This window comes from Leptodactylus fuscus, chromosome 7 (genome assembly GCF_031893055.1).
Source record: "Leptodactylus fuscus isolate aLepFus1 chromosome 7, aLepFus1.hap2, whole genome shotgun sequence".
Lineage (NCBI taxonomy): Eukaryota > Metazoa > Chordata > Amphibia > Anura > Leptodactylidae > Leptodactylus > Leptodactylus fuscus.
Genome location: NC_134271.1, coordinates 40,099,545 through 40,117,691, shown reverse-complemented (window position 1 = coordinate 40,117,691; position 18,147 = coordinate 40,099,545).

Genomic DNA, 18,147 nt, shown 5'->3' with positions numbered 1-18,147 from the left:
CAATTTAAGGTGTTGTTTGTACAGAACTTGTTCAATTCGAAAGGAATCAGGAACCTGAGCCATCGAACCCGAACACAAAACAAGAGACGGTTCGCCAAGATCTAGTGTAGACTGATCATCATAATAATGCTATACATTTGTTATACAGGTTGTTATAAATGTGGTAATGCCAAATATGTGTACATTTTATTTGTTTAGGACTTGTATTTAATAAAGTTTATTTATTGTATGGGTCTTTACTGTTACTGTATTTTTTTTAAAGATGATCTGTCAGCTTTCCTAGCAATTTAAGTATATAATTGTATCCATTGTAAAATAATAATTCTACAGGTTTTTTAGCCCTCTGTGTTGTAATATTCCTTCAGTATTCCGTCTATAAATTTATGAACAAATGGACAACTAAATGTGCCAACTGATTTGACGTTCGGCCCCTCCTGAGGGTATTATCTAAGTAGTCCCCTGCTGTTCACTCGTTAATCCCTACACAGGGATTTGGCCCCCTCTGCAGGGACCACCAGGCCTTTACCTCTAGGAGTAGTCCGGGAATAAGTGGCAGTAGACCAAAAGGCCAGAGAGACCCTGATGTGAAGCACAAGGGGGTCAAAAAAATGTATGGTCAAGTCTGGTCCAAAGGTCAGGGATAGCAGGCTGAGATGCAAGGTCATGGGAAACCAAAAAGTGAATAAATGGAAGATCAACTAGGAGCACAATCACTAAACCAGTGCAGGAACTGACAACCAAGAACCTGTGTTGCTCAGGTGTAATGCAGAGGTCTGAGTATGGACCAGAACATTCTGGGATTGGCTGGAGGTGGAATTGTCCACAGGTGTGTCTGTTAACTGTCAAGGTGCAGCAACAGTAGTATGACTACATCAAGAAGCACAGGCTGCATGAAGAGAAATCAAGCTAACCAGGGGACAGTGGGAGTAGTACCATTATGGCAATTCCAGACCATCATCGTCTCTCGTGCAGTTTGACATTCATTCAGTCAGTACTGATCAGATTATGTAGGGAGACACACCATGAACAATAAAAATCATCACATCAAGTTAACATCTCAGAATTCTAAGAAAAAAAACCCCTGATGATCTAGAATTCTTGTTTGTATAAGGAATACAAGTATTTACTAAAAGAGACGTCACGAGAGCTCACAGATGCTCTTTAACTTATTTGAGCACATGGGAAAAATTTTCATTTGAATTCTTATGCTTATGCTTAAATCATATGCTATTCTATGCTAGTATATTAGCACGCACACTAACAGTACACAGACATACAGCCTAGGTAACAATAGGGAAATGGGGGCCAAACTAGAACTTGCATCACAGGGAGTGATTGTCTTGGGTGGGGAACTGGGGAAGTTCGTTCAGTTCTACTTTCTCGAGACACATTTCTGCACAGTAAACAGAAGAAAAGGTGTCCCTTTAATATCCCTTTAATATTTCTGACTTTGCTCCCTAGTTTCCTGGGAGAGACTTTCTCAATTATATATCTTAACATTCTTTTAGAATAATTTAATATTTTAAGAAGTATATTTTCCTTTTTTGTATATGAAATCTGACTCTCGAGGTGTCCAATGAGAAATTCTAATTAACCCAAAGCTCTTGTTACTTCCATTCTCGTTACAAGAAGATCCAGCTGGCATATAATTTCCCGGTGGATACTTTTTCTTTTCTTTTTTTTTCTTCAGAATGCGAATTTTGCATCTTATACAGTATATGTGATAATTAAGCAGGTTTTAAGTTAAAGTATATAAAAGGAAGATGGTGACTTATGACAAGGCAAATGAATCCATACTCAAACCACAGTAAGGCTCCATACACACGGAGTAAACACGCGCACATTTTGGCAAAATACATTTGTAAAGAATAGACATGTAAAAATAAAACTCCCATTGACTTCAATGACATTTTACACGTGTATTCTGACTTGTATTTTGACGTGTTTTTTTACACGTGTTAAAAAATGTCATTGAAGTCAATGGGAGGGCCCGTTCACACGGAGTAAACACGCGTATACACGTGTAAAAAATACACGTGTAAAAATAAGACTCCCATTGACATTTTACACATGTATTTTGACGTGCATTTTGATGTGTATTTTGACGTTTTCTTTACACGTGTAAAGAAATGTCATTGAAGTCAATGGGAGTCTTATTTTTATATTATTTATATTATTTATATTATTATATTTTTATTTTTTGATACTATAATAAGGCTTGGACTACATGGCGATATTTGCCGCACAACTTAAAATTGCACTAAAGTTGTACAATAGAAAAGCCTTTCCTGCTGCGACTGCAACCATGTCCGACTTTCTGCTGTTTTTCCAATCTTTCTTGAAATTCTGCTTATTATCCTTTTAATTCATGCGTATTTGTGCAAGTGTATATAGGTAATTACTATCTAAAGAAAGAGGCAATTGCAGACACATGTATGTTGCAGCAAGATCACATTGTGGGACATCGCTGCAACATTGTTGCATTAAAGTTGTGCAACTCCCTATCATGCAATTTTTAATTGTGTGACTGATGTCAGCATGTGACCCTAGCCTAAAATGTGAATTTAATAGTGCATGCAGAGGGATGGGATGGTGATGAAAATAAATCAAGATGTTCAATTGTTCTTCATGTATGAAAATTGGTTGCCATACTGTTTGGATGTATAAACTATTCAACTGTATAGCCATGGTGACATATAAAGAGATTTATTAAAAAAAAGTTTATGAGATTTCTGTGTAGTTCTGTTTTGTGTGCAGATTGTTTCTGCAATTTTTCTTCTAAATAGCAAGTTAATACTATACGATACTCCATAGAGTAGGCAAGTCAAGCTGTATATAAAGTATATATAGTGTTATCAGGGCCAATTCTAGCTTTTCTACTGCCTAAGGTGAAAATTGAAATGGCGCCCCCCACCATCAAGTCAGAAAATTATGTTTAACTACCACTGGGCATGTGCACCACTGAGGACTAAACCCGCATGACTGAAATACATCATTGAGCCCCTGGCGCATGTGAGGTGATTAAAAGAAGCCACAGATGTACCCCCAGCGTCAGTGCCCAGTGGGGTGCAGGGTTTCCAGAGAGCAAGGCATAGCTAATAACCAAATAGACTGCTGCAGCAGACACCGGAGCGATACAGGCAGACTAGTGTGTTTTGTTTTTTTTTTATGTTTTCATATCAAACCCTATAAGAATAAGGTATAATAAGAATAATGCATACAGTATAACATCCCATAGTGTCCCCTTCATTCAGTATAATGTCCCACAGCGGCCCCTCCACACATTATAATGTTTTATCGTAGCCTTCACACAGTATAATGTCTCATAGTGTCCCATAGCAGCACTTCACATAGACAAATGTTCCATAGTGACCCCTATGGTTTTTGTTGTGAATTTTCCAAAAATTTCAGGTTTAGCCAACCACAAACCATTATTATTCTCTGGGATCTCTTGAGACTCATAGTCTAATAAACAGAGGTCCAGGGGCAGTAATTCAACACCTACTTACTTACTTACTTACATCTCCTGGGTGCCATGATGGGTCTTCAGGCCTTCTGAATGATGTCAGAGACCACTGAGGTCTTTATTGGGCATGTGGGTTATGCCAGCATCATGACGTCTTTGAGGAGGCAGGAAGAGGCCTGAAGATAATGGGGACCTGGAGTCTGGTAGAGGTGAGTAACACTGTTATATTTTCCCCTGGGCTTACCCTTATTATATTGGTGTATGAAAAGACCCCAGAGTATAATAATAGCAGTTCCATTTCAGACTCAGTGCTGTCTCAGTCCTGTCCCCTCAGGGACTTGGCAATCTGCCACCTGAGACGGGCTACTTATTTCACCTTGTGACAGATGTGACCCCGTGTTCTGCTCACACTGCATGTGGTAGACCCAGTAATCCACAATCTGAAATTCTAGCGAATCTGGAGACAACATAGGCTCGCAGCAAAGATATAGCAGTGCTGGAAAAATGGATATGATATAGAAGATAGCAAGTCCAAGTCTGATGCAGTGGAGCTCTAGTCTTGTAGTAATAAAGCAGGATTGAGCCAATTGTATACCAAAGCTGTAGTGTTTTAGCAATGAAGTAGTGCTGTTGTGGTGCCCATACTTTTGCACCGGTCAAATTTTGGTTTAATGCATATTGCACATTTCCTGTTAGTACAATAAACCTCATTTCAATCCTGAAATATTACTGTGTCCATCAGTTATTAGATATATCAAATTGAAATGGCGGTTGCAAACACCAAAATATTTAGAACTAAAAATGATTAAGATTAATAGGGGGGCCCAAACTTTTTCATAGGACTGTAGGTGCAAGTTGTTGCATGGGCTGAGATACAAACTCAAGAGAACTTGGCTGGAGTGTCGCCCTGTTGTCCAAATAACTGATATCTTGCATCCAGCTGGTCTCTCAGGTTAACTATTTCATCACACAATCTTTCACACTAAATTTCAGTTTGTCAGCAGAGTCTATGGCTTGAGGAAACAGGCAGCTGGTTGTGGGCCCACCGTGTCACCAAAACCATTTGGCCAGGGGCTACTCCAAAGGCTTTTGTCTAGTTGCCCCGTCTGAGCTTTACTTTTTAACTGTACTAGGTTGCAGGAGTTAGTGACCGGCAGGTCACTAACTGTTGGAGATGTCCCAGTGCTAGAGACAGCTGACCAAGCAGGTGTAGGTTTATTCTGAAGTGCACCAAAGTGTCAATACAGGCAGGGGTCATAGGTGCAGTGTTCAGAGACAGGTAATAAGGGTAGAGTTATGGCTCAGTAAACAGGGAATCAGATACATGGTAACTCATCAGTAGCAGGTACACCATAACAGTGCAACAGAAACCTTTGTTCAGACAAGACTTTTTTTTTACCTACAGACTGGTGAAAAACTAAGTTGGGAAATATTTCCTGGCACTTCTGCTGGCCCTATAAGTAGTTAGTAGTTACAGGCAGCACGGTGGCTCAGTGGTTAGCCTTGCAGCGCTGAGTCCTAGATTCAAATCCTGTCAAGGGCAACATCTGCAAGGAGTTTGTATGTTCTCCCCGTGTTTGCATGGGTTTCCTCAGGGTACTCCAGTTTCCTACCACACACCAAGGACATACTGATAGGGAATGTTGATTGTGAGCCCTATATGGCACAGTGACTGACAATATCTGTAAAGCACTGCAGAATATGATGGCGCTATATAAGTAAGCATAATAAATAAATAATAGTTAGAAAAAAGTATTCACGTCCCTCATGTACAGATAAGATCAGCTTGTAGAGAAGTTAACTCATTGACCATACCTTTGGAGCTTGAGTACGCTGGTGGGCGAAGACCACTGACTTTACTGATTACAATGGCATAATATAAAATGTAGGGACAACCCCTTTATGATCACTTGTGGTGCTCAGGGGCAGTTGCCAGCAGCAGGTTGATGGTATATGGATGTTCCCTCTGGGCTCCAGTACGGTCAGCATTGCACTCCTCCACCGTCAGAACACCACTGACCCAGCCTGCGCTCTCTGCACACATCAACTCTCTGCGTACCTGAAGAAGTCCACTGGTGAAGAAGGACACATTTGTCTCCTCACTGGTTTCTTTACTGAGGTAGATGTTGCATGGCCTGATGGAATACTTCAGTGACACTGCAGCTATGACTCCAAGCTGTGGCAATGCACACTTCCGCTATTGCAGGGGATGCACTGACTGCCACCTTAGGGGTAAATGGTTTCTTAGAACTGAATGGCATTTCTTCAGCTATTCTCCACTTCACAAGCTTTCCCACAAGCAGACAAGCTTGTCTACTCTCCTCGAGCATACCCTCAAACTGTCCTCCCCACCTACAATTCATCCCTCCACACAAGCCCATAAATATGGAGCCATTCTTGCATTGAGTAACCCAGGCAACTTCTTCAACATGTCCCAAAGAAAAAAAGGTATGAATTCAGCATTCAGTCCAGTGTGATATTTAAAAAACTTTAGTACTTTAATTAGGCCATCTTAAAAAATTTGAACATTTACAGAAACCAGTGAAAAAATAGAAAAATGACACAGCACTTACATGACAATGGTTACACGAAAAAACAAAAACCGCCTACGCGTTTCAGGGCCCAAGCCCCTTCCTCATGGCGAAGTGAAGGCTGAATGAACTGTGTGGCTATTTATACCTCACTGACGTTGGTTGTTAATTATTTTATATCTGCTGCAGTTGTGCAGCAACCTAGCCACCTTGTTCACTACAACATAATAACACTTTCACAAAAAAAAAAAAAAAAACATACATTTAACCTTCCACCATTGATACCAATGTGTGTTACAACATAAAAAATAAAATAATACATTTTAAAATGTGTACCATTTAATATGTACGTTATTTACTCCTTATTGTGTTGCATATCTTTTCTACCTTACTGGTGTGATTACGGATTCACCCTATACAACTCCTACGGGCGTATGTTCATAAGTGCTACCTGCGGATCACCATCACCTACCGGTATTGAACCACTTAGGTTACCTTACTGTATTGGAAATCCCTGTTGCCAGTGAAGCTGTCGCTTTACAAAGACAAAAAACTATAACTTACAATGTGTAGTCCCGCATAGTATGTATAGTTACTATGGTAGCACGTCTGACGTCTGTCATGTGATGTGCTATTCCACGTATAGTACATGTTTGCGGTTGTTACGAAAGCACTATACATGGAACAGGTTCATTCATTGAAACCAATGCTTAGATACACGGGCTATCTACTTCTAAGAGGTAAGTACAGTCACATTATATATGTATGTAAGTGAAAATATATTTGATCACGACTGCATTCAACTACTTTTTGGTATAATCACAGCTATTTCGACTTTTTGAAGGAAAAAACACCACAACCATCTCTACTTATTATTAATTTTACTGATAGAAATATGTTAAATCAGTCTTATAATTTAACCCCACTGGAAATCTTGTTCCTAGTTCTAATATCCAGTGGAATTCCCTTTTCAATAGCCTCCTTTTCCAGTCTCCCCCTCTTGCTGGTTTTGCCACTCGTTCTATTGCCCAAAATTGAAATGTTTGGAGGGATCCCTGATGTTGTTGGCTAAAGTGCTTAGATGCACCTGAAATGCTTCCTGTGATTGTTCTAGTAGCATCTGCTATATGCTCCGCTATTCTAACTTTTAGCATCCGAGTAGTGCATCCTACATAGTACATGTCACATGCACTACACCATATTATGTATACCACATGATCTGATTTGCAATTCAACCGTTCAGGAAATTCATCAAATACTTCTTCAAATTCTAGAAGGGTATCGTTTAGTTCGTCAGAGTCGGATTTTTTGGAGGACAAAACATTTCAACAGCAAAAAAACGACAAACAACATACAATGAAAAAAGGAAACACAGAGGGGGAAGAAAGCACAAAAAATACAACAAGGAAGCCAAGATACTTTACCCGCGGAATGAGGGAATAACAGGATCTAGCAACACAGTACAGCGATTACCATTAGCTCCAGAAGGGGAGGAAGAGTTGACCAATGAGGCTGTACTTAATCTATCTTCTTTTCCTCTATCTAAAGAAATGATATCCCTTCTGGAAAAAGGACTTAATTTTGTACCAGCCCAAAGTTTTAATTTGACAGATACTCTCTTGGACGTCAACAAATTTGTGCGGTCATTAACAGTAAAACGACATTTTTTTGATAATAGTGAAACTAAGGATAGTAACACTAATGATACATCAAGTACATCAAGTTACAAAAACGAATATGTAAATTTGATGTTCAAGGAACAGCTGAGTGTGATTAATTTACAACAACTAGAAAATGTAGAGAATACACGACAGGTACACACTACGGCAATAGAAAATAAAAACCCTTACTTCTACCCAATTAAATCCCGGGTATCTAGTCTAGATGCGTTTCAAAGTTTGGTGGAAAGGGATCTTAAACTTCTATCTAATCAACAAACACAGGTCCGCTTCAAAGATAATTTAACATCTAGGGAACGAGTGGCGTTGAAACATCTAGCCAATAATAAAACTGTGGTAATACGCATGGCGGACAAAGGAGGCAAGGTGGTGGTTCTAAATAGGGAAGATTATGTGGCAGAGATACACAAAATCCTACAGGACACCACAACATACAAGAAATTGGAGGTAGATCCCACAAATATCTTTAAATCCAAACTAACAGATCTAGTAGAGGAAGGAGTTAATACAGGCATAATTTTGGAAAAGCAGAGTAAATTTTTAATACCAGATAACCCTATAGTACCAGTGTTCTATGGGGTGCCGAAAACACATAAAGGGTGTTACCTCCACCCCTACGTCCTATCATATCCGGTGTGAAATCATTGAATGAAAACATCTGCTCATGGTTGGATGAATTACTACAACCATTAGCATCTAGAGCACCGGGATTTTTGAGGGATTCCAAAAGTGTTTTGAAACAGTTTGAGAATTTCCAGTGGCAAAACAATTATACATGGCTAACATGTGATGTTTGTAGTCTGTACTCGTGTATACCACATGGTCTGGCTATTACTGCTTTATCTCATCACCTCTATAAATATTCGGAATATTCAGAGGAATTGTGTGAGTACATTATTATGGTGACACAGTACTTATTAACTCACAATTACTTTAGTTTTGATGATCAATTTTTTTTACAAATATGCGGAGCCCCGATGGGGGCCCGCTTTTCCCCATCATTGGCAAACATCTATATGTCACGGTGGGAGGAGCTGTTCATTTATACGGAAACAAATGTATTCTCGTCCAATATATGCTGGTACGGCCGCTATATAGATGATCTTCTCCTGGTGTGGTCGGGGGATATAGCGGTCGTGCCAGCATTTATACAATATATAAATGAAAATCAAATGAATCTAAAATTTACATTTAGTATTCATGGGGAAAAGGTTGATTATCTGGACATCAGTTTGAAAGGCAATGGTGAGAGTAACAGGGTAGAGAGCAGCCTCTATAGGAAACCACAAGATGGTAATACAGTCTTGCATGCCACTAGCAATCATCCCTCTCATACAATAAAGGCAATCCCTATGGGTGAAATGGTGAGAGTGAAGAGATCATGTTCCAATGTTGTTACGTGTGAAAAAGAGATGAACAATACAATAGGTAGATTAAGAAAATGAGGGTATCCTACCTGGTCTCTTAATAGAGCAAAAAATCACATGGCAAACAAAGAAAGATCTTTACTCCTTAGGGATAATAGCAAAAACAACAAGCATAACAACAAGGAGAGTCATAAAGGCATGTATTTCTGTACAAATTACAGTAACAACTATAAACAAATAACAAACATAATACGTAAATACTTACCTATACTTCACCAGGATGATATTCTAACAGAGATTTTAAATGAGGGATGTAAATTTGTATCTAGGAGGGGAAGGTCTTTGTCAGACATCCTCTCTCCAAGTAATCTTCCAAAAATAACATCGGAAAATAAGGAAACATGGCTGTCATATAATGGTTTCCACAAATGTGGAATACAGCGATGTCAGTCATGTAAATATGCTAAAAAAACAAATTCTTTTGTCAATAAAACTTCCCAGAAAGGTTATCAGATACGAAGTTTTTTGAATTGCAAATCAGATCATGTGGTATACATAATATGGTGTAGTGCATGTGACATGTACTATGTAGGATGCAATACTCGAATGCTAAAAGTTAGAATAGCGGAGCATATAGCAGATGCTACTAGAACAATCACAGGAAGCATTTCAGGTGCATCTAAGCACTTTAGCCAACAACATCAGGGATCCCTCCAAACATTTCAATTTTGGGCAATAGAACGAGTGGCAAAACCAGCAAGAGGGGGAGACTGGAAAAGGAGGCTATTGAAAAGGGAATTCCACTGGATATTAGAACTAGGAACAAGATTTCCAGTGGGGTTAAATTATAAGACTGATTTAACATATTTCTATCAGTAAAATTAATAATAAGTAGAGATGTTTGTGGTGTTTTTTCCTTCAAAAAGTCGAAATAGCTGTGATTATACCAAAAAGTAGTTGAATGCAGTCGTGATCAAATATATTTTCACTTACATACATATATAATGTGACTGTACTTACCTCTTAGAAGTAGATAGCCCGTGTATCTAAGCATTGGTTTCAATGAATGAACCTGTTCCATGTATAGTGCTTTCGTAACAACCGCAAACATGTACTATACGTGGAATAGCACATCACATGACAGACGTCAGACGTGCTACCATAGTAACTATACATACTATGCGGGACTACACATTGTAAGTTATAGTTTTTTGTCTTTGTAAAGCGACAGCTTCACTGGCAACAGGGATTTCCAATACAGTAAGGTAACCTAAGTGGTTCAATACCGGTAGGTGATGGTGATCCGCAGGTAGCACTTATGAACATACGCCCGTAGGAGTTGTATAGGGTGAATCCGTAATCACACCAGTAAGGTAGAAAAGATATGCAACACAATAAGGAGTAAATAACGTACATATTAAATGGTACACATTTTAAAATGTATTATTTTATTTTTTATGTTGTAACACACATTGGTATCAATGGTGGAAGGTTAAATGTATGTTTTTTTTTTTTTTTTTGTGAAAGTGTTATTATGTTGTAGTGAACAAGGTGGCTAGGTTGCTGCACAACTGCAGCAGATATAAAATAATTAACAACCAACGTCAGTGAGGTATAAATAGCCACACAGTTCATTCAGCCTTCACTTCGCCATGAGGAAGGGGCTTGGGCCCTGAAACGCGTAGGCGGTTTTTGTTTTTTCGTGTAACCATTGTCATGTAAGTGCTGTGTCATTTTTCTATTTTTTCACTGGTTTCTGTAAATGTTCAAATTTTTTAAGATGGCCTAATTAAAGTACTAAAGTTTTTTAAATATCACACTGGACTGAATGCTGAATTCATACCTTTTTTTCTTTGGGACTGTTTGATAATACCTGCACCGGCAGGGTTTAGGTTGTTCGTGCAACAGTGCCAGTGTATGGAATAATTTTTCCTGCTTACACATTGGGTCCACGTAAAATAACACCAGGGCTGTGAAGCATTTTTTTTTTTTTTTAACTTCTTCAACATGGTCAGACCAGGGAGAGAGTGGAGGGCAATAGACAATTTTTCCTGCAGTGCAACTCATAGACCCATCTTTGTTCTGTTCAAAACAACTGACATTGCAATGGCCAACGACCAATTAAAGTGATACTTCATATATTATAATAAGTAATTCATAAAACATAACATAACAATTTACCAACAAATCTTCTAATTCCAGTGGGTTCTGGTATCAAAATAACAAGAAAGAAATCCAGCACCGTCTTGACGTAGTTTAAAATGTAACTTTTATTCTGAATCCATAAAACGATTTACATGGTAACCACAAATGGTAGGTATACAGCGGCTACGTGTTTCGGGACACGTAAGGTCCCTTCCTCATGGTATGTCTCTGGTGGACATTGCTCAGCAGGCGAGGAACACGTGACCTTAGTCTAAAGGTAAAAAATCCTAATTGGCTTTCACAAAGCCACATCACAATGAGATCTTCCCTTTAATGTCTCTATTATTGTGTTCCATTCCTTGGTTCTTTTCATGGGCACCACAATTAATCCAGGCATCACCACTTATTGTAAATCTGGCACCCGTGTGGAATGTGTGGCTTTCCACGTACTTGGAATAAATCCTATGTATACTTTATTGCGCATTACATGATGAGACAATCTGCCCTAAAGCACATTTTCTTTGCAAGCCGCAACTGTTTGACAATGCTGGCATCAACTAATATACCAACCAATCTTATCTATTGCTTTATGGCTATGGTTTAGTGTTTCATTTCCTGGTACATTAAAAACAGTTTAATATATTAGTTAAATAGTTATTAGTTAATATATTAGTCGAATTGGAGAGGGTAGTTAGGAAAACTGCACCTTAGTTGTAAGGAACATTAAAACTAGGAATAAATTGCACAATAAACAGGAGATAACATTTTCAACACTTTTTGTCAGACTGAAGGATCTATTGCATGGTCTCAGTACAAGAAATTTTGTATAAATCCAGTAGCGAACACAGGGGTTATTTTAAGATAGGTAATGACTGAGAGGATTGGGATTAGTCAAAGGGAAGGGTTTAAAACATTTATGTCCTATTGTACACACAGACCTGAAGGTAAAGACTTTCTTGCACCTGGGGCAAAGGTTCGGTATTCTGTGCTAACCCTGTATTTTTAAATACTCTGACCCAGGCAAAGGGGTTTGTTGGTTCTTCATCTGGCACTTAGCACATGGGGCACATATCCCTGTTGCAAACCACTAGCTACTTCCCTAATTTACAGGGAAGAGAAGGGATGCTATTGCCACTTGTCTGTAGCCAGAAACAGGATTATTAGGAGGAGGGAACATGGGCTGAATTACTCATACACATAAAGTAGGTTTCTTCTAGAGATGGCTGAATCGGCTCCTAACAAACTGGAATTTGTCTTGAATATTCCAAATTGTTTTTTTATGGAACCGAACAAATGGAGACCCGATTCGGGGAACTAAAATGGCCACTGTGAGAACAATAGGTATCAGTCCAGGGGAGATGACAAAAATAAAAAAACCACAAACTTACCTCTCTTGGGCCTATACCTTGGGCTTGTATGGTAATATGGGCACACCAAGCATCATGATGTCATGATGCTCAGTGTGCCCATGTGATCACTGGTGGCCCACTTACAGGCCCAAGGTGGATTAATCTGCCAAAGTTGTAGTATCTTCCGAGCCAAGTGCCAGAAGTAATGCCACAGGCTCAGTTCAGTATCAGCGCATTGCCAACTGTGTCTAGCTCCATACTGTGAATAGTATGAGCATCAAATGTTCTACATTACCGGCCATGTTTTTATGCCGCTTCCTCTATTTTATTTGTTCTTCTCCATTTCTGTGCTTTGTTATTATGAAAATAAAACATTTCAATAATGAAGAAAAATTTATAAAATTGATCAGTATGGCAAATGATCGTCCGAGATTGATCATGCCTTACACTTATATTTTCAGCAGACTGATGGCCAAAAATACTGGTTGGAAAGTTTTTGGGCAGTCTATATCCTGCCGTTCGGTATTAGTAGTAATTTTTATACTTCATTGCAGGACAGAATAGACAAAAGTCTAATATTTATGGTCGGCCTAATACTATACTACTGGGTGCTATGATATTGCATAAAGTTCATATCAGGGAGATGGAAGCATGCTGTGAATCTCAGCCAGTGCTATATCTTGCTTTGTAGAGGTAACATGAATTTAGCTTCTTATCTGTACCAGATTTGGATAAGCCACCACCCTAAAGATCTTAGAGGAATATGATGATTTACAGTTTAATGATCTGCAGAGAATAGCAAATGATCAATTAAGAATATACCGGCTGTGTACAAGTCTATATAGTAGTGTACAGTGCTCTAGGCTTCTGTGCACTACAATACAGGCTATGTGTGTATTTTCCCCTAGATTCTAGGGCCTACAAGCAATGCTTTAAGGGGAAGATACTGTAGATCCATTCATTCCTTTTACAACTCATATGAATAGAGGTAAAAATGCGGTAAGGATTAGTATTACTACTGGTGAGGCTCGTGTGACCATACACGTGAGAATGTAAGAAGTGTATTTACAATGTGCTCCTTCACATAATCTTGTAAGAGATGATTGGACAGTAGGTGGGTAGGGTTGTCAAGGCCACTCCTTCAAGAGACAACACCTCCTTTTCTTCATTGCAGCAGCCTATGGATTATCATTTTCTTTGATCTGGTTTTCAATAGATATTTTTGCTTGCATTCCTTGAATTGTAAGTCACACCCATTCTGTCAACATTATAAGAATACATTGTACAATACAGGTATACAATTTATCTACAAAACAGAATAAATTAAATATGAGATCTTTTTTTGTATTGACAGACATAAGTAGAGTGAAGAAACATAAAAAGGTTAACTTAATACTAATTAACTTAACTAATTAACTTAATAATTTATAATTGGTGCCATTAACTGGTTCCTGTCACTGCATTTGCCATATACTAATGCACATACTACTTGCCATGAGATGAATTGGTAATCCCCCCCCCCCCCAGACTGATGGAAACAGGGCTCCCCTTCTCACCTTGCTCACTACCTGCTACGGTACTGACACAGAGCCAGCGAGTGGAGTGAGAATAGCAAATGATGCAGATAACCTTTTAGAAACCACAGTTAATAGCGACCGTGTTATCTATGGGGTTTGACAATTGTATTCAGTTGGAAGCAATAGTGGGGTGTCAATGGGCTGTGATGCAGTTGGGTGTAAAATTGCCTCTGGGTCTGCCATCTGCAGAAACTTGTAAGAAGCAGGGTCTAATAGGCGGGCTCTCTGTCAGTATAAAACTGATGGTCAAATATAACAATATATTGCATTATATGATTGATTGTTTATGGTTAATGGTGGTGTCTGTGTTCAAGTACTTAGTGCACGACTTCTCAAACTTTGAAGTATAGCTTACAGTTTTGTGAAGCCAACTTTGTGGTCAAATTCCTCACATCACTCATTGTATGCCTATATTGCACCAATAATGTTGTTACGGCCGGTGCAGGGATCCAGTGAGTAAAGTGATGCACTTTGCTGCCACTATTTTTCCTGACCCCTGTCACTTGCTGTCTCGTACCCATCGAAACTATTTTGTGTGGTCCCAAATTTAGGAGGCGGAAGGAGACAAACCTGAAAAATAGGTACAATATGTGATGCTAATAAAAAACTAATAAAAAAACAGTATACTGCGCATGGCCACTAAGCAGACTATTTATGATTAGAGATGAGCGAACACTGTTCGGATCAGCCGATCTGAACAGCATGCACCCATAGAAATGAATGGAAACAACTGTGACGCCGGCTGGCCGCCGGCAAAGTCAGCGTCACAGGTGCTTCCATTCATTTCTAAGGGTGCGTGCTGTTCGGTTCGGCTGGTCCGAACAGTGTTCGCTCATCTCTATTTATGATCAGTAAGCCAGGTGGCCATTAAGGGTATATTTTACTATTATACTTTGTATTTCACTATTACTGTATCAGGTCAAAAAAGGATCATGAAGGTATATGTAGCGGTCCTGTGTAACGTATGGAGCAGTACAGCATATGAAGCCAACATGTTGTACTATTATGGCCAGATGTTTAGCCTGTAAATGGAGGTATTACAAGGGGTTTGAATGAAAAAAAATTCAGAATATGTGTAACACTGGCCCTTTCTGCTTGAAGACAGTTTCTAAATGTTGGCAAGTATACATATATTTGAAAGTGTATTGTATTGGCATTAGCCTATGGTGACACCATGTCATATGTTAGGGGCGTATTTTGTGTTTCCATACTCTAGTAGTGGTGCTTGTGGTATTTTGTCCTGCATTGTGGTATTTGTTTTATGTCGTTGGAAAACTTTTTCAAGCAACATAAATGATTTTGTGTTAATTTTATTGTTATATAGTGTTCAGAAGGCAAATTTAATCCGTGTCCTGACATGAATAACACAGCAAACCACAATGGAATTGCCAGAAAAAGTTAATAAAAGTTAATCAATAAGTTATATGTATCCAAAAATATGGCCATTAAAGGGGTTGTCCCATCACAAGGATCCTATCTATACTGCTTGTTAATGTGGATGTAAGACTTTTCCTAAATACATTGCTTCAGCAAAACTGCTTTGTTTGTCCACTATCTTACTTTATTCAATTCTTTGTGGCCACAGCCCTGGGCTGTGACTGTTTCAGCGATTACAGCAGGAACTATTACTGCAGCATAATGAACTATGGGAAGAATATGCAAATCCACCTTCCATGATGTAATTAGGAAGACAGTTGCTGCCTCATTGTTGCAAACCAATAGAGGGCGCTCACTGGAATGTGCAAGCCTGTCTTAAGACAGGATTCCAGTGAAAAAACCCAATAATGGCTGCTCCCTTTAGCCTCATGCCCGACCTTCCAAGCAGCATAATGATAACTGATATTTTATTCACCAATCCCCTGCTTTTCCCTCCAGAGAACATGTAGTGTCCTCTGGAAGAGGAAGTGGAGGTTGAACTGGACAGGAGCGGGGATCGGCGAGTAAAGAATCGGCCCCTAACTGTTCAAATAATCCAATAGTTAGTGGCCGATTAAAAAGATGCCACAGGGAAAAAGCAGCAAGGAACCCCCCACGCCCATTGGGACCAGTCTGAGGCTACTTCTGCTAAACACCACATTTTTCTATGTACAGTATTTACACCAGCCACCACTAGGAGTAAGTAGGAAATAATACAGCACTATGCTGCCCCCAGGTAGCAGATATAGGAAAATGCAACGGTGAAGAAGTTGCTCAGCTCCGGCCCCTCTCCTGTATGGTCTTCCTACATGGATAGAGGACTACTCTCTATTCATTCTCCTCTAGAATGGGATCCCTATTCTCAATATGTATGAGACATTTATGACATTTTCTGTGGATATAAAAAAGTTTTGGTTTATTTTATTTCATTTATAATATAAGAGCATTGTGGAAAAAAAAAGTTGGCAGATTTATTGGGTTAGTTTAGCTTTTACTGTTATGACATCATCTAAGTCTATCAATACCAGTTCTACATTTGAGCAGCTGATAAAGGTATAAAAAGTGCTTACCTTATGGTAACAGAACTACCCTTGTACAAAGAATTAATATACACTTCTCCTATTGAGTATTATTATATAAACCTGTTATTCTGGGATATCTAAGGTTTCTGCCTTATTGTTTCAAACTTTCCATCCACATTTTAAAGGTCACTGTGACCTTATAAAGCTCTCGGGGAGGTTATTACCAGAAGAATACACTGTTTTCATAAGCACAAGACAGGTGCCAAGTGGCAGAATCTTACATCAATTGTTTGTGTTAAGGAAAAACTATCACAGCAGGGTAACAAAAACTCTACATAGTATATGCCAGGTACGTTGACCTGTAACACGCCTAATGTAGTGTATTTATTAATGTGCACCAAATGTTCCACCGAAAATCTGTATGTTGGAGAGACCGGCCAGAAGCTCAGAATAAGAATTGATTCACATTGCCATACAATTAAACAACAAAGAATGGACCTTCCCATGCCAAAACATTTCTGCCAGGAAGATCATAATATCACCAATGACATGAAAATTTTGATTTTGAGAGGGAATTTTAAATCAAGGAAACAGAGACGGATTTATGAGTACAAGTGCATGACCCTATTTAACACTCTGGATAATGGAATGAATGCATCACATGGGTTCATGTCATTCTATACAAATCACTGAACTAAGACAGCCATAAAGATAAAGAACCTGGGAACTGTGAATTGTTTATATTTATATGTATATAGTAATAAGCCTCTTACCCCTCCCTCCTGAAATCCTATCCCTATGTGTCCAGTTGTACATAAATATGCAGCCTTTAGAAAGTGTTTTTAGATATATCTGAAGAAGAAGCGAGAAGTTTCGCCTGAGATGGGATGCGATGGACATCAGTGATCCTGGTCCTCCCCGCTCTCAACACCACTGCAGGCCTCCCATGGAGTGGGAGCCCCCGACGTGACTACCTCTTCCACATTGATCCCCAGCAGCTGGACTTTGTGAGTTTGTTCCATGATGAGAATGACTGACTGTTTTGTTTTTGCTATTTTCATGTACATGTCTATGGTTTCATTTTTTTCAATTTTAGGTTTGCACCCTGTGCCGTTTTGTTCTATGTTACTGCTGTTTTATATGCCGGAGCTGAAGTGGCTCCTACTCATGTTTCCATTTGATTTAGTTTAACACTTTATTGCTGTACTTGACCTCGAGGACTACCTTCCTCGCTCCCACATAGTCTAGACCCTGCAGTGCGGGGCCTCTTGGAGACCCGTGCTCCTGTCCCCTTAGTTCCTTTTTGGGGGTGTTATTTAACCCTCTGCTTCTTCTGTTTGTTATTTGTCTGTAGTGTCTTGTGTCGTTGTCTGTTTGTCCTTATGCTTGACTCATATTTGTTCCGTCCCTGTTTGTTTTCCCTTTGTTCTTTTCCCCCATGGCGGTCATCTCCATCTCCTCCTTCAATGTTAAAGGTTTCAATGTTCCTGAGAAGCGGTCCCAGATTTTGTATGATGCCCATAAACGGAAAGTGCAGATTTTATGTCTGCAGGAGACGCATTTTGTGTCCGAGCATATCCCAGTGGTCAGGAATC